Source organism: Falco punctatus, assembly GCF_963210335.1.
Source record: "Falco punctatus genome assembly, chromosome: 6".
NCBI lineage: Eukaryota > Metazoa > Chordata > Aves > Falconiformes > Falconidae > Falco > Falco punctatus.
In genome coordinates, this window is record NC_137585.1 from 6,925,222 (window position 1) to 6,942,427 (window position 17,206).

The 17,206-nt window shown below is 42.6% G+C and overlaps 1 long non-coding RNA gene across 4 annotated transcripts in view; it reads right to left on the minus strand.

Moving 5' to 3' along the window:
- Positions 1-17,206, minus strand: part of LOC308066432 — a 79,261-nt gene that overhangs the window by 15,329 nt on the left and 46,726 nt on the right. For 3 of the 4 annotated variants that reach the window (XR_013929148.1, XR_013929149.1, XR_013929150.1), the window contains one exon: positions 5,488-10,839. This is a non-coding gene — a long non-coding RNA (uncharacterized lncRNA). Of the gene's footprint in view, positions 1-5,487; positions 10,840-11,237; positions 15,055-17,206 lie in introns of those variants that run through there. The other variant, XR_013929151.1, reaches the window with a different exon arrangement.

Genomic DNA, 17,206 nt, shown 5'->3' on the forward strand with positions numbered 1-17,206 from the left:
TGAGTGCAAACAACATGCTACAGCCAGGTGCCACCACTAGGTTGGGTCAATATTTCACAAGTGACACAGAAAAGTTGCGCTGGTCATTCCCCACTCGTGCCTATCAGGCTCAGATTGAAGCAGTAACCTTATTGGGGGTATCCAGCCACAGCATGAGAGAAAAGAAAGAGTGAGCATCTTTAAAGACTCCTTTCAACACACACAGCCACAGGTTTCTCTTCCCTCAGGGACAAGAAGCCTCAGCATCATACCATTAGACACCATAGGATCACAGGCAAACTGGAGCTTCTCCACAATTTGCAGATAGTCCATTCCTGACCCCCCCTGAAGGAGTGAAGAGAGCAGAACCCAGAGCAGCAGAAGACACTACTCTGAGTTCCAGCACGGTATCTGTGTCAAGCAAGTGAAAAGCAACCCTATTAAGCCATCAACAGTACTTCTAACAAAGCCATTTCCCCTGTGGTTTCTTTTCTCCTACAGGCTCAGTTTGCCTCAGCTGCAGGCCACTCCACAAAATGCCCAGTCGCAGCTAGGCAAAATAATGAAGACCCTTTTTAATTCTTTCTGGATAGTCTTTCCCTGTGGTCTGTGTACATTGCAACTAATTACAGACTGTAAAATAATGCACAAATGCTATGCAGTGTTTGGTTGTTTCCTTACTTCCTCTGACTTCATTTTCAAGCCTCTAATGTGCATTTTACATATGCTTTTCCTTGCCTTTTTTACCCCATCATCGTTTTGATGCAATATGTTTATACTAATGGTAAAAGGTGAGCAAGTAGTGGTGGAACCTCCAGGGAGAAAACCAGCCATTAGTTCTAACTTTCCATTACCAAAACAAACTGAGATCAGTAAGTTTCAAGTCCTCCTATACCACGCATGCTTACTTGCAAGACAGCAAATCTGTGACCACAGGTTTTTTTTTTTTTACTCAGTGTATCTGTCCAACATGAGAGGAGTATGAAAAATCCACCCACACCTTCTCAGCATGTGAGCTCCCCAGTGACCTCTGTTCTACCTATCTCAAACTAGCAATACCTTGCTAGGTAAGCACCTCAACCTCCAGTATGTTTACTCATAGCATTTCTAATATTCATGTGATTATAGTTAAAAAACTACATGCAACTACTAGCTCCGCAGCAAACAGGACGTCTGAGATTTGGAACAAGGCTGGTTTCAGGTTATGCTATAGACAGCATGGCACCTTAATCCATAGGTGCTTTTCTTTCATGCAGTATGACGAATGGAAGTCATAGGAGTGTCTTCAGGACCTTCTGCTAAGTGGAACATGTCACTTCAGAAAGGGATTAGATAAAAAGGGGAGGTTAAAAAGATTTAGTCTAGAAAGAAACCCCTGAAACATGAGTAGGAGGAAGAGCCTTTTAGTCTGACCAAACTATACTGTGTTTTTTCACAAGTAGGCTTTATGCAAGTACTGTGCAGAAGCATGGGTGGATGTTTGTAGGTGGGATGATACAGTCAGCTCTCAAGAGTGTGGGACAGTTCCCACTATAAGAGTCTGTTTTCTACAGTTCATGATATTACCAAATGTTATGAGTATGGGCTGGAATTGTCTGTGGTAGATGTCTGTCTCAGCCTGGTATTTGATTTTTTTTCCCTTTACATTTTAGATTAGATCAATAATTCAACTACATTTTAAATGCGTCTAGATGCCAGGGAGAGGTTTCTTTCCATTTTTATTCTGTCCTGTATCACTGAGACACATGACATTGCAACTAGTGTTGGGGATGTCCACAGAAGCCATAATATGGCTGTGTGGGATAAAAACCTCATTTTTGGTGTGTTTGTTTGGTTTTTTTGGGGTTTTTTTGCACAGCATGGTCACATGTCCCGACATACCGAACTCTTCTCTTATGAGCAGAATGACCATGGAGATGACTAGATACAGCAAGAGGCAGAGGCTGAGACAAACCTGATTTTGAAGGTCTTGATATTCCCTGTCCCCACATTGCTCATACTCTTTCCCTCACAGCAACTCTTGTCAGCAGTATAGCTGGAGAAGACAGGCACGAGCCAGCTCTCCACCCGATACAGTCAATACTTTGACAGTTAAAAAAGGCTTCTGCACAGCCACGTCTGTGTTTTATGAAGTATTGTGAAGAAAAGTTAAGCTACTAAGAGGTACCACCTAGGCATACAGGTTTCCGTGTGCCTGTGTAGGCAGTACAGTTTCTAAGCAGCCTAAACCATACAAAGTGTGGTGTATAAACCAGCCATCAGAACAAAGATAACATTTTTCCTTTTGCACTGAGAAGCAGCACAACAAGAACTTCACAGGACTAAATTGGGGTTGCTATTAGTTCTTTGTGGTAATGTAACTGCAAGATTGAAAGCCACAAAGAATTCAGTAACAGAAAGCTACACTGCTTGGAATATATATTTTTAAATGAATATGAAGATCAGGTTCACACAGTGAAAGTGGTCCTGCTGCAGCTGAAAGGTGCTTGATTTTTATAAATCCTTTTTTACAGCAGCAGCAGAACAACCTGTAAGTTCACATCCAGTCACACAGAGGATGCACAGCCGGTATTGCTCAGACACAAGAGGAGCCATTCCCTGGTCACAAGAGAAGTTTATACTTCCAAGATCTATGTAGATCTCTCCAAGACGTTACTGCCCAAGAGTACTCTGGGCAAAGGGTATACTGTAGATTTTGTGGATATCATTCTTCAGTGTCCTGACTCAGGAGACTGTGGGCCTTGTCATGATTTCTGATACTACCAGAGAAATACTTTGTCAGCAACAACCTCTCAGTACCTGTTGTATTTGATTTCCACCAGTAGCCTTGTTTTATCTTTTATAATCATTCTGTTAATGGTTCTTTCCAATTGGTTAGATGCTGTCTAGATAAACTGTAAGAGAAATAAATAGCAAATTTTCCCCAGAGGTCTAGAAATTGCCTTCAGTTTTCCCCTACCAAAGACGTCCAGTCAACAAGCTTCAGGACTGAAGTGAACACAACCTAGGAAATAGCAAAGGTCCAACTACAGACTCCAATGCTTTATTACTACTCCAATCCATTATTACTCGCCAGTTTCTCCCAGAGAATTACACAGAAGCCCATCCCCATCATCTTAACGTGGATGCCCTCAGAGACACAAACTTTCTGCTGATCAAGGCCTTTATAGGTCAGAAGTTATGTTTAATCTGGTGTCTAAGCAAGTGACCCTCTACCACTGAGGTAAGCAGGTGATTTCATTAGTATTTTGGAGCTGGGGAGCAAAGGGCAGAAGTATAGGATATCCTGTGAGGTCTGGGAATAATTGTCAGGCCACAGAAGGGGCAGTAGCAACTTAAAAACCCCACAGGGCTCTTTCCAGCACAACTTCTTACTTAGGCAAGGATCCAATGGACAGATATGCCTGATACATTCTCAAAGCTCTCCCAGGTTACGTGGTTTTGCTTCCGATTATGCTAAATTTTCCAGAGAGGGGTGGACAATATGCACTAAACCAGGCATACAGAACAGGGTTGGTACCGGTTCCCGAGCCTGAGAAGGACATGCCAGGTGTCCATCATGTCTGCCCTATTCCTCATGTTCTTTCCAAGTACCTGGGAGGCCTCTTTGGACATGGGCTCAGAACTCCACTCCTGCTAATGGCTGAGCACCTCTTCACCAGAAAAAGCATCAACAAATATAAAAAGACATACATTGCTAGCACTTTGCAGAAATCTTGGGGAAGGACGGTATAATTTTTAGCGTTTTCAGTGCTAAAGAAAGAATGTTTCTTCCTCTAGCTCAGAATAAGAAAACTCTCTCTGATATGAAACACAGACAAGAAGAGACTCCTGCCTCATTTGAGCTCTGCTGTGGGGTTTATCAGCTACAAATCAGCCCTGTGAAGAGAGGCAAGGCAAAGAAGGCACAGGAAGCCCAGCTCTGCAAAAAGGCAGGTGATAGAAGCTCTCCAGCTTCCAGGACGCAATGTGCCAGACCAAGGGGGAGCCACAGCACAGCAGAGAGCAATGCCTCTGGCTGCTGAAGATGTACTGGTACAACAGGAATCTGGCACAAGCCAGACCGTTCGGAAGACCTATCAGAGACAGACATGAGCAGACTTGAATGTGGAGTGCAATAATCACTTGTGCCTTGCGTGAGAAGACCACAAATGCAACGGGGTGTGTGTGTGCGTCAGACTGTCCTTTAGAACACGGCACCATTAAACACCAGGGCCAGGGCTCTGTGCCCAGGCTGTTTCTTTCTAACTTTGTCACGGTCTTAGCCAGACACTGAGATCACATCAGAGACCAGGTCAGAACACCAGGTGTTCATATGAGGCATGGGAAACAGAAGTTGTGGAGGTCAGTTGAGGAAGGGTCACATTGCTTCCTGAAATGGCATGTAGGCCAAGTGTTTATCACAACTGACCGGGGACTAAGTGCTGCATTAACCCAACATATCAGAAGCAGTCACAATGCAGAACCACTCTTCCAAAGATAAACATGCTCCAGGATAATATGACAGAAAGAGCTGGCCAGAGACCAAGTTCTCTGGAATTTAACGAGCCTCATACTGACATTAGGGAGGAGAAAAAAAAACCCAAACAAACAACTTATGAGAACTAAGTATCAAACTTACAACTTATCTTATAAGCTAAACATTAAACTTACAAAAAGTAAATAGCAAATATCATTGAGGACCCAGAATATACACACAGTTTTTCTGTAAGTGCTTGAAAAAAGGGACTACATCCCTTTGTAATGCCTCTTCTGCTCAATCCTGACATTTTTCTGAACATGACATTTAAAAGCAAATAGTGTCACCATTCATTGATGGTTTCTACTCACAGCAACATCGTATGGGAGTTTTAACGTCTCATTCAGACATGTAATTCTAAGAGCTGACTGAAACTTTTCTCCCATTATTCCCAGTGATTTAGACACTTTTTCTCGTTAGATTTAAAAATATATGCTAAAAAGAACACAATATAATAATGCAGTTGAGACCACTGCCTCTTACCCTATCATTGGTAATGATTTTAGCACCATTAAAAAGGATGTTTATAGTGCCCAGCTTAGCAAGCCAGAAATAAAACTACGAGGTAACTATTAGGGTTTGCAGACATGCCTTCATCCAGGTTTCTGTCAGTGATGAGATTGCAAACCTAATAACACTGCTGGAGCCAGAGTTAGTTCCTATTTACAAGAGTTAAAAGGCAGAATTTCTACTACAGGAATACGTGCATTAACAAGGAGTTAATAACAAATTGAGTATTCTTGCCAGCATAATTCAGGAGAACATTAACATATCTAATAACATTCTAATACATAAAAATAATCCTTACCCACCTGTGCCAGTCTAAGACTTCAGCTGAACTAAAGCAAGGGCTCTGCCTTACTGTTCTCTCATCTAGTACAAAGTGGAAACTCCACTGGCCATAGATAGAACAGCAGCAGTCTAGGGCTGAGAAATACCCACATCAGGTGGGGTAACTACCAGGGGTAGGAATAAAGTTACTCTCTCACCACTCTTCTGTCAGAGAAAAGCAGGGTCAGAAGGCTTCTTCTTTCTGTAGGCCAGTCCAGGGGACAGCAGCCCAGTCCAGATCATTAGACCAGTTCATGGTGGTAAGGCTGCTCCAAGGTCATGCCAGGAAGTTAATCCACAAGTCAAGGTCAGGTCTGGTAAAAGTAACAAGGGTCAGACACAGGCCAGCACCTTCACAGCCACAAGACATATCAGGAAATCAAGCTGTAAAAACAGTTCAGAGTAAGACACAGGCAGGGCTAACTTGGACATCAGCATCTCTACGGGGCAGCTCAAACCAGAACCAAGGACCCACATCCAGGCTTAAATAGCACTCCTGGCCCCGCGGGCAGAGAGCTTGGGTGGGCGCCCAGGTGAGGCCAGCCAGGGCCATTAAGGCTTGTTAGTGCACCCTGACGACTAGGAACATAAAGGGCAAACTAGCTGTACCGAGACGAGCTTTATAAATTTACCCAGAAACAGTTATTGTCACTAGGTGCTTTTGCAGCTGCATCTCGAGCTACACAGAGCATAGTCACTCTTGAGGGCTGAAATGTAAATATGGAAAGAGGGGAGAGACTAGCTGCTCTGAGTTCTGCATCAGTAGGGTAGCCACAAAATGGGTTGCTTCTCGTGGGGCTGTAAAATAGGCTGTGTGTCACTCATAGCTACCACCGAGCAGGAGAGCCTTGGGCTGGAGGGCTGGGCTTAAACTGGACATACTGCTAGGGCTTCATATAGGCTTAGTCACCCTCCAGGCTTTTATTCACAACCAAAATTGTTTCTTGCTTCAGGTTTTTTTCATTCCTTGGGTAATAATCAGCCTGGAGAAAGCCATGCTTGTCTCAGTACAAAAGGAATTAAAAAATCTACAAGTTCTAATCTGACCAACAGGGCAAAAGGACCTCCTAGCTGGGGTGATGGGGGACTGTCCAGTGCCAAATCTTCAGGATAAGACTACAAATATTCACAATGCAGCTAGCGTAACTATGCAAAAATAAGTAGTGCCTGCCTGATTTTTTGCTTATTGATATCTGTCTTTCCATCAGTAGGCTGGTTGGCCCTAGTTTATTCTTACTGCACGTGGTATTTCCACTCATGCATATCATACTTTTTCCTGTGAAGTAATTTGTTTAACATCTATACATCAGGAGGTTATCTTACAGTGCATCAAACAGTTTATTCATTTCACATGTTGCCTGATAGTGTCATCAAAATGCAACATGTTATGAGGCAGGGCAAGCACAAACATCCCTCTGAACCAGTGAGTCTCAGCTTTTGCAGGTGGGTAGACCATTCCAAAATTTTTGGAATATTTGGAAAAATATTTAATTATGAGATTCCTTTGATTATATGGCACCGTAAAAATTGTGCCTGCATTCTGTAGAACTGGCCCATTCATATACACCATGTTGAAAAGCAACTACAAATTCAATCTTGTATTTAAAAACAATGAGTTAAATCACATCTGTCAAGTACATGAGAAGCAATGTTCCTCATAGCGAATTAAGTTCTGCTTATTCTGGGTGTTCTGCCATGGGGTTCAAGCAGCAATACTTACGATGCTTAAATTCTTAAATCTTTAGATTTAGTGAGAAAAATCTCACTATATTGTTTTTTACTAATTTTTCTTATTATCAAATGTACAGAAGAATGAACTTCCTTTCATTAGACAAGGATGAATCTTCACAGTGGTATACATACAGGTGAATGTCAGGATGGGTAAAAAAATTATCACAACATTTTCCAATTTTAATATTTTAAAATAAACCTACATATAATGATGAACAATCACTATGCCTTACCTATTCCAGCAGTTACCTTAGCTAAAAATCATGAAGTTCCCCAGAACGTAAACCTTCAAAAATACTTTAACCCCCCCCCACCTCCCCCCCCCCCCCCCCCCCCCATCCCACTCCTTCGAACAAATAACATTTTTTTTCTTTGGGTAGAACAAAATATTTCATTCCACTCTACGATGTATTTCAGAAAGAGGGCAGCATTGTCTGGCTTGACCACAAGGTGGAGATGAAAGGGCAACTAGGGTGGGTTTTTTTTAATCTACTGAAAATCACGCACGAGTGAAATGCTTATTATCCCAACTGCCTACTCTTATGCACTGGACAGTGACAAAACCAATGACTATCAGACACCATGTTTTGAAACAGCTGGGAAAGAGATTAAAAAAACCATTTCAATGAAACCAATTCAATTGAATTCTAGCAAAACCTGTGGGAAAGAATGGAGAAAAAGGGATGGTTTTCACCTTTAGAAGAAGCATAACACCCACCTCTTAGATCCTACTGCTAAAACAGCTGAAAAGTAGAGTAGAATATAAGTAGATGCAATGGGAGAATGATGCAACACAGATGAGATGTTCCTTGTAAAGTAATTTCTGGTCTTTCGGTGTTTCTGGTGAAACAGTACCTGGTGACATGTTTATCAGCAGAGAAACCCAACCAGGGAGAAGAGGTGGCTGGTCACTTTGCAGAATTTTTCTCACAGATGGTACGGATGGTAGAAAGTCCATGCTGAATGGGGAAAGCAATGCAAGAAATCTTAGTTACTTCAGCTGTCTGAAGGACAGTTGTTTTTAAGGCAGTCACATGATTTGAGTTCTCAGATAATTATTGTTACTCATCAAGACAGCACCTGTGGAAAGATTTGGAGTATCTGTAGGGTGCAGAGCCTGGGCTGAACTCCATGTTGCAAAGTGTTATCCATTTTCTGTTGGTTCTGATCCTTCTGGACTTAGATTTAAAACTTCGATTCTCACAGAAATCGAACATTAATATGTACCAAAAAGCCTCTGTGATTTCAAGGCATTAACTCTATATGACATTTCATATACAGCCGTGCTATCTTCTAGATAGCATGTACCAAGTCTCGGCAGGCAGCTGTTGCAGATGACGATATAAACAATGTATATATCCCAATCCACCTTGAAAGAAAGCAGAATGTTTAATCACAGAAGATTTAATCTGATGTTGAATTCAGTTTAGGCAGTTATTTGGATCACAACAATCTATTGATAAAGTGATTCTGGGAGAAGAAAAGCTGCCATACTCCTGCTGCACACTCACTGACAACATTTGTAAGCTGCTGTTGGTATTTATAGCTTATCACGGTAAAGAGTTGCTCTTTAGAGCTCATGTTGTAAGTTGCTGTCACAATCAAAGGGCACAGGGTTCAGAAAGCCATCCCGGAGTGGGAAGCTTAGAATGCTCAGCTCAATACCACCCTTCAGTCTCATCAAAATTCAAGTTGCAGTATTTCCTGGATATTAGTGCTGTTTCATTCTACTTTCAGCATTTTCATCCCAAAGAGCGGTTACAGCAGTTTCTAAAGAAAGAACAGAGCAATGTGAGGCAACACGTCATTGCTAGTCCCCAAATTACAATTTTTGAACTTCTGACTCACTGCTTCTTTCTTAATACTGTTCAGATGAGCTTGCCAAGCACTGGAGAGATGCAAATTCTAAATGTCAGCATTTGTATTCACCAACAGCTAGTTTAGAAATTCTGACCTGATTAAAACATTACAAAGCCAAATTTATTGTAACTACTAGAATTTTACCATCATGTTCCTCTCTTCACCTGAAGTGTTCCTGGTATTGCCAAGTTCCCAAATTAAATGATATTTAGAGTTCTTCTGCCCCAGCTGGAGTCATATGCCTCTGAGTTCTCATATTTTAGATGACGTTACAGAACAAAACCACCCAAGCAAATGCATTTCTTTTGAAGTCATATGATTTGTGGCCAGCAAGTTGAGAAATTATTTTTCAATCTCCAGGGCTGGCAAGACTCTATTTTCCAGATCACAGAGATGCTATACCCCGCCACATCCCATGCTGTTCTTAGTGTACGTCGCTAACAACCATAGGCTGGTATTTCCCTGTGCCAGACAGGTTTTGTTTGTTCTGGTGTAGCAAGCCGGGCTGATTCCTAGTCATATATTAGTATTAAAAAAATTAACTGTTCAGGTTAGCAAGTCTGCTTACATGGGAGAAGCCCATGTATTCTCAGTTCCCAATACCTGCATTCCTGTGGTAGTTTGACCCTGACTGAATGCCAGGTGTCCACCAAAGCCACTCTGTCACTCCCCTCCTCAACCAGACAGGGGAGAGAAAATATAACATCATAACATAAGGATTGTATGTATAGAATATATGTAGCCTTGGGATTTGAACTCTGACAAAAACAGTTTTTATAATTAACTTGTAAAAAGTATAAGTGACAGAATGAGCCAGTAGCAAAACTGGAAGAGAGATCTTTACCTCCAGCCTGTCCTGGATCACCCAGATCAAGTCTCCTGCTTTCCTCAGTAAGTGGCAAGGATAGCACCATGAAATCAGGAAATTCCATCCTACACATTAAGAACATTGATACTATTAGGAAAAATCAAGGCTTGATGAACAAACTAACCTTTCTGGAGTTATGAGATTTTTTTAGATTTTCACATCTTAAACTAATTGTAACTGAACTATTTTATACCTAACGTAACTGAGATGGACTAGACTTGGCTAACAACCAAATGCCCACCCAGCTGCTCACTTACTACTCACACCCTCAGCAGTAGAGAAGGAGAAAGTAGGAAGAATAGGAATGAGGAAACTCATAGATCAACATGAAAACAAGGTGATTGCTTATCAAGTATCCTCATTTTCTGTGGAAGTATAGCTGTCTTTGGGAAGCCCTTCTGATGCAGATGCATAAAACAACAATGAACTTAGCATATATTGTTAATCACTGTTGTGACCTTCCTGCACATAAGTGGGCCATGATTGACTGAAATTATCTATAGACAGTAACAAGAGCAATACACACACCCACACATAGAAAGTTCATTACTGTATGCCTGGTCCACACCTCAGAAAGACTGTAGATTTTGAAAGTTACAGGGAACATTCAGACCTGGCAACACTTTGAGTTCTATATCTTTCTCCAAGTGTAGTGGGGAATGTATTTTGCACAGAAAATCCTCCTAAACTGCAGTCTATCATTTCAGAGTAGCATTAAAAACCTGGTCACATGTTAGCAAATCCCTCCGCCATGAGATATTTCAAATTTGAATCACGTTTCTCTTTACTTCCTTCTTTATTTCTTCAGGTGATGTTAAATGCAGTCAGAATTGAAAGGGAGAGAAACCAGCTTTTAGAAAAAGGCAGAGAGATTAGGATTCAGACTTGGTATTATTATGACTAGAAATTAGTTTCTGTTTCCCTTGATCACCACCATACAGGAACAGCAGGATGCCTTACCTCATCTCGTACCAACTTCAAGGCAAGAAAAGGAAGTAACTTTTCATTCGCTGCATAAATGGGCTGTGTATGTTCTTCTCACTACATATTGCTGAAATAAGAAAACAAGCAAAACTCCATAAATTGTCAGATAATCATGAATTGAGGAAACATTAGAAATCAGAACAAACAGGTGCAGTACTGAAAGGGATATTAAGCTTCATGTACTGTCACTTAAACCAATACCTATCTCCTGAAGATTAGAAAGTGTCTTGCACCTTTCTGTGAACGATTTGATGCTGAACTTTCCTTCACTAGAAATGTCCATTCTATTAGATTCATCTTCTCTCAGCCTTACTGGAGTTTATGAAGCAAAATAAGACAGAAATAACTGTCCAAACACCAAACCAGGCAGAAGAATTTCCTGCTTCTGCTTACATGTTGCAGAAAATGAAATAAATGCCTCTACACCCTGCAAATGTTTCCATACACCAGCTTCTTTCCAGTAACCTCCATTGATTTATGTCAGGGAAGAATTTCCCACAGATTTCTCATGTTTCCTTACTCCAGCTACTTGAAATAATAGAGGACAAATCACATAGAGCCTTAGTGTTCTGTGCAGCCACACTGGGGATAATAGACACAGCACGGCGTGCAGGGTAGTGCAGAGGTCAGTCCCAGCCTAACTGAGCTAGTGGATTTCCAGGCCACATCATTAGAAGTGCTGCAAATGGTGTTCAAATGCAGAACTTCCTCCTTCATATCCATAGTTTGCCCACCCTCAACTGGGAGACTGCTAGGAAGCATCTCCACTGGAAGAAAAAAAAAATGATAGCCTCAGGCTTTGCTGTCAAGTGAAGATAACCGGTTCATTCCTCCAGCCAAGGATTTCAGCGTTTTAAGGAATCAGAGAAGTAAAACATCTTCTTCCTATTGCTCAAGAAGAGCCTTAACAATTACTTATTTCTGGGCAACCTCCTGACCAAAGAAAAGAGGGGTTGACTCCAATGCTTTGCACCTCCGGCACAGAGGGCAGCTAAGATTCAACTGGAGGCTCCTGCTCCTTTCCTCTCACCAAACATCTCTCACTTCATCCGGTCCTCTGAGTCACTTCCTCCTGACTTTTCACTCATCTGCTCTCAGAGCACTTCTCCAAGTAAGCCAGTTGTCTTGGCCCACTCTGGAGCAGGGTTCAAGGGAAGCCCTGCTGGGAGGTAGGCTAGAACATAACCACAACATTATCACAATGCCAAGCTCCTACGAACTGTCGTCTGTGCAGGAGTTTGGGGCAGGTAAACATCACGCGTATTAGTGATCTTAATGCTGACTTCAAAATAGCCACAACATATACCAGCAGGACCTGGTGTGTGTCAGTGATCCCAGAACCAGCTCCAAGCAAGCTGATACGTCATTGCATTGCACTGGCTGGAATCATTCGTCCCCACCAGGTAGCAGTTTGTTGCATGAACAAGTTGCCGTGCCCCGGCTACGTGCAGCGCTGTGCTGACTCGACTGTACCGCTTCTGTTTCTGAAGCAGCTCGAAGGCAGCTCAGGGGAGCTCTGCACTGTCAGCAACTGCACAGCATGGACGCGGCCCGCAGAGGCTATTGAAACAGGAATCCAAGGAGCGATGGGAAGCAATATTTCAAACTAGGCTGGAGGGTGGTGGTTCGTACATTTTGCCCCTGCACCCAGCACCCCCAGAAGTACTTTGAAACACGAGTAATATTTTATTTACCTATACATGTGTATAAAAGGTGCGCAGCAGCTCTGAATTCAAAGTCAGGCTTTCCAATTTCAGTCTTGCTATTAAACACAAGCTTCCCTGAAGGGAGAGGGACTCCGGGAATATGGGCTTCACCTCAGTCTTACCTACCCTCCAGTAGGAGTTGTGTAAAAGAAACCATATTCTCATTAGGACTTTCAGGTGTGTGGGTGTTTCCAGGAATAAACAACACCCAACCACAGAACAACCAGGAAGCAGCTTTATGTTGCTTTGCGGGCACAAAGTTTATGCATTTTATCTCCATAGCCAGCCTACCACGTTATGCCATTCTACTAGGGGACCTGCCATGTGGTGGGACCCATGGTATGCTGAAAGCAAGAGCTGGAGTTACAGTCTGCAATTGCAGCCATTCAGACAACCAAATCCTGGGCAGACCTGTCAATCACGTTCCAGGCAGACTGGATGAACTCTGTGAGAATTAAGAACTGGAATAGTTGGATGAACAGCCAGAGTAAAGTGTATCAGCAAGGTAGATACAGGAGAAATCTTACATCTGCCCACACAAGAGGTGATGCTATCCAATAATTTTGCTTTCTCTTTCACATACACTGATATGCAAAAATAATGTATTTTGTTACGGAATATGCAAATAATACTTATGAAATTACTTTTCCTTCATTATAAATGTAACAGGTTCTAGGCTCTAAGATGGGTCATCAAAAGGCCAGAAATTCACTAAGTGTGACACACACTGCTACCTCTGAAAGAATTACAGTGGGTTTAATGCCCTATACATCAGACAAGGCCACTGTGTAGTGTAATCCAGCCTTAATTTCACTTCCTTGCCAAATTTCTAGACAAAACCATTGTATTTCATTGCTGGGGTGAGTACTGAGTGAGTAAAACAGATCTGTCATTACACAAAGAATCACGATGCTTTTCCAGAACCATTCGCAGCTTCAGAGATAATTGGATTCACTCATTTATGTACAGCCTGTTGAGTTATCTGTATGGTTCCAAGATTTAGGATCCTCAGCTGACACGGAAAGAGACAGCAGGGAGAATTCTTACATGGAGAAAGTAGCTCCATAAGTCAACAGAACTAGGCCATCTTAAAAGTTTATAACAGCTGAGGTTCCAGCGCTCTGATATGCATGTCATTGTTGGAAATTAAGTCCTTGGAAAGAATGTAATTTCTGTCTGCACCTTGTTAATTAAAATCCAGCTTTACAGCTCCTGCACTACTTGTTGAATGAGTTACTAGCATGGAATCTGCTGTCAGCAAGGACTTTAGGCAGAGCAAAACCACTTCAAACAGAGCAGATCACAGACTCTGCCTTTGTCAAATAATATCTGATGACATTATGATGATTAACATAAAATGGGTCTGCAATAACCCACACTGAAAACCACAGGCAGAGCCCAGATCTGTGCTCTCAGAACACAGAAGACAGGGAAAGTTCAGTCTCCACAGAAGCTGTGATGGCTCTGCGTGGCACCTTATAACAAACTATGCTTGAGTTTTCTTCGCGGCTGTGCAGAAAGGCGCACTTACCGAAAGTGTATCTTTAATTGCACCTTGTTGGGAACATTTTCATCCCCAGCTACATCTCAGGCTTCAGCTATCACAGTTTATCCCTCTCCTCTTCCTTTCCATCAAATGCATGCTACATTTCTGACTGATGCAGCCAGCAAACCCTGACAACTTTCCCTCCTCTACATGCATTATTGCTCCATCTAGGTCAACCTCTGTCCCCCACTGGCCTTTCTCAGGGTCATTCCTGTCATGGGATCCTGTCTCTCAATGTGTCACTGAGAGGACAGGCTCCAGTGAATAAGAAATGAAATACTCGTCACTTCTTGTGGTGAATTTATGTTTTCAGTCATGTTCTGCCACAGACTTCTCATATTCGACTTGCCAAGTTCTGTTGCCTGTAGCAGAATTTTAGAAGGAACTGTTTCAGTACTTCCCAGATTCAGTCCTCCTCAGACTTCTAGACATCATCATATCCCTATGGATGTGATCATCAAGATAGCAACTGTGTCTCCACCAGCTAACAAGAAAGAAACACAAGCTTTCCTAGGCCTTGTGGGATTCTGGAGAATGCATATTCCAGATTATAGTCAGTTTGTGAGCCCTCTCTATTGAGTAATTGAAAGAAGAACTATTTTGGCTGGGGCCTTGAGACACAACAAACCTTTGAGCAGATCAGACAGGAGGTGACTCATGTTGTAGCTCTTGGGCCTCTCTGGACAGGACCAGCTGTGCAAAATGTACTCTACACTGCAGCTGAGGAGCATGGTCTCACCTGAAGCCTTTGGCAGAAAACATCAGGAGAAACCCAAGGCTGACCACCAGTGTTTTGGAGCCAGGGTATTGAGGATCAGAAGCCCACTATGCCCTGACTGAAAAAGAGATACTAGCAGCATGTGAGGGGGTTCAAGTCACTTCAGAAGTTGTTGGTACAGAAGCATATCTCCTCTTGGCACCATGATTGCCTGTGTGTTCAAAGGAAACATCCCCTCTGCACATCACCCAGCCAGCACTACACGAAGTAAGTGGGTAGTGTTGATCGTGCAGTGGGCTCGACTGGTGAAACCCAGCCACCCAGGAATCCTGGAAGAGATCATGGACTGGCCAGGAAGCAGAGATTTTTAAGTATTGCCTGGTAAGGTGGCTCATGCCCAGGAGACACAACCATATAACGAGTTATCAGCAGATGAAAGGCATTATGTTCTGTTTACTGATGGATCCTGTTGTCTTGTAGGGAACTGTTGGAAGTGGAAGCTGCTGTGTGGAGTCCCACACAGCAAGTCACTGAAGCCACTGAAGGAGAAGGTGAGTCAACAGTTTGCAGAATTGAAAGCCACCCAACAAGCCCTAGGGACTGCTGATTAACAGAAGTGGCCAGTACTCTGTACTGACTCATGGATGGTGGCTAATGCCCTATGGAGGTGGCTGCAGCAGAGGAAGGCCAATTGGTAGTGCAGAGGTAAATCCATCTGGGCTGCTGCACTGTGGCAAGACATCGCTGCCTGGGTAGAAAACATCACTCTAAATGTATGTCATGTGGTTGCTTACATGCCCAAAAGCCGTGTCACTGAAGAACATTGAAACAATGAACAGGTAGACAAGGCTGTCAAAATTGAAGTAGCTCAGGTGGACCTGGACTGGGAGTGTAAGGGTGAGTTATTTGTAGCTTGATAGACCTACAAACTATGGGGACATCTAAGGAGAGAGGCAAAATACAGATGGGCTCCTGATCAAGGCATGGACCTGACCATGGAGGCCATCACACAGGCCACTTGTGAATGTGAAACATGCCAGCATCAAGCAAGCTACATGAGCAAAATGTCCCTGGAATAGAGGGTGATGGCTGGGTTCTCAATATGGCAAGGCCTGGCAAATTGACCATATTAGACCACCACCATGAACACGCCAAGGCAAGGGCTACATACTCACTATGGTGAAAGCAACTACCATTTGGCTAGAAACATACCCTGTGCGTGGCATTGCCCAAAAGACCATCTTGTTTTGCCTGTGACAGTAACTGTTCAGTGATCTCCCTGTCTTTATCCTGATCCATGAGCCTTCCATTGCATTTTTCTCCCCTGTGTCCTGTTGACGAGGTGGAGTAACAGAAAGGCTTGGTGGGTACCTGGCAGCCAGCCGAGGTCAATCCACCAGACCTTCTCATGTGAGCTCCTCACTTGTGGCTAGAAACCCAGGCTTCAACCAGAAAGTTGCTCACAAAGCATCTTAATGACATCTTGAATAGCATTGGCCTAGCAAAAGAATCCAGGTGTGTAACTTCTGGTTCCAAATGAATTCCTATAGGAATGGCATAGATCTTTCATTATGACAACTTAAAGTAGGACTTTTCTTATTTAGAAGATTGCTGTCTTCCAAAATCTTCTCTAGCCCATTGTATTTTTTCATGTTTATGCAGCAGTCATTACACAATATGCCACAAGTCTGCACATTTACACCACCTTAGTTTCCTCTTGTCATTTCATTGTCATGAAATTTGAGCACTATTTCTTTTACACGAGGCCTCATACTGCTTGCATGTTGCCTACTTCTCTCTCCAACTTGTATCTTAATCTCTACTTACATAAACACCTTTTCTTCCTCTCCATGCCCTTGTCTAAAATATAGCCATGATATTTATTCACAAACATTACTAATTCCTAGATCAATGGTAAATACTGGAAAATAACCCAGAGTGTTAATGTGAATGACATATCGAAAACCTCAGAACAATGTGGAGGAGTGTCAAAATTTTAAATTGAATTTAAAAAAAGCAAGTGAGGAGAAATACACAGAACACTCTCCTTCACAAAACTGTAGACAATAAGATAATCCTGGGACCAAGATGATCCAGCTGGATTTCTGTCATATCTGATTTTCTTTATATGATCATAATCAGTCTTTTTAATTTTTTTTTTTACATAGGACCTTAATTCACACTCAGTGACCATCAGTGCAGACCATTTTTGAACACCGGTCTGATCAAACAAAATTACCAAAACATCATACTACAGTCATCAGCACAGCTTGCTGATGTTCAGACACGGTGTGCAGTCCTAGCCTCTGAGCAGTTCAATTTCCTGCCAACTTTGATCTGTTTCCTCTTAACCTCTTACTCCTCTGTCCTCAGCGGTAATTATTCGAAGCTGTAGCTTTCAATAGCTGAGGCCTTTTCTTTACTGCTGACCCACGGAACTGTTCTGGGGGAGTGCTGTGGCTTA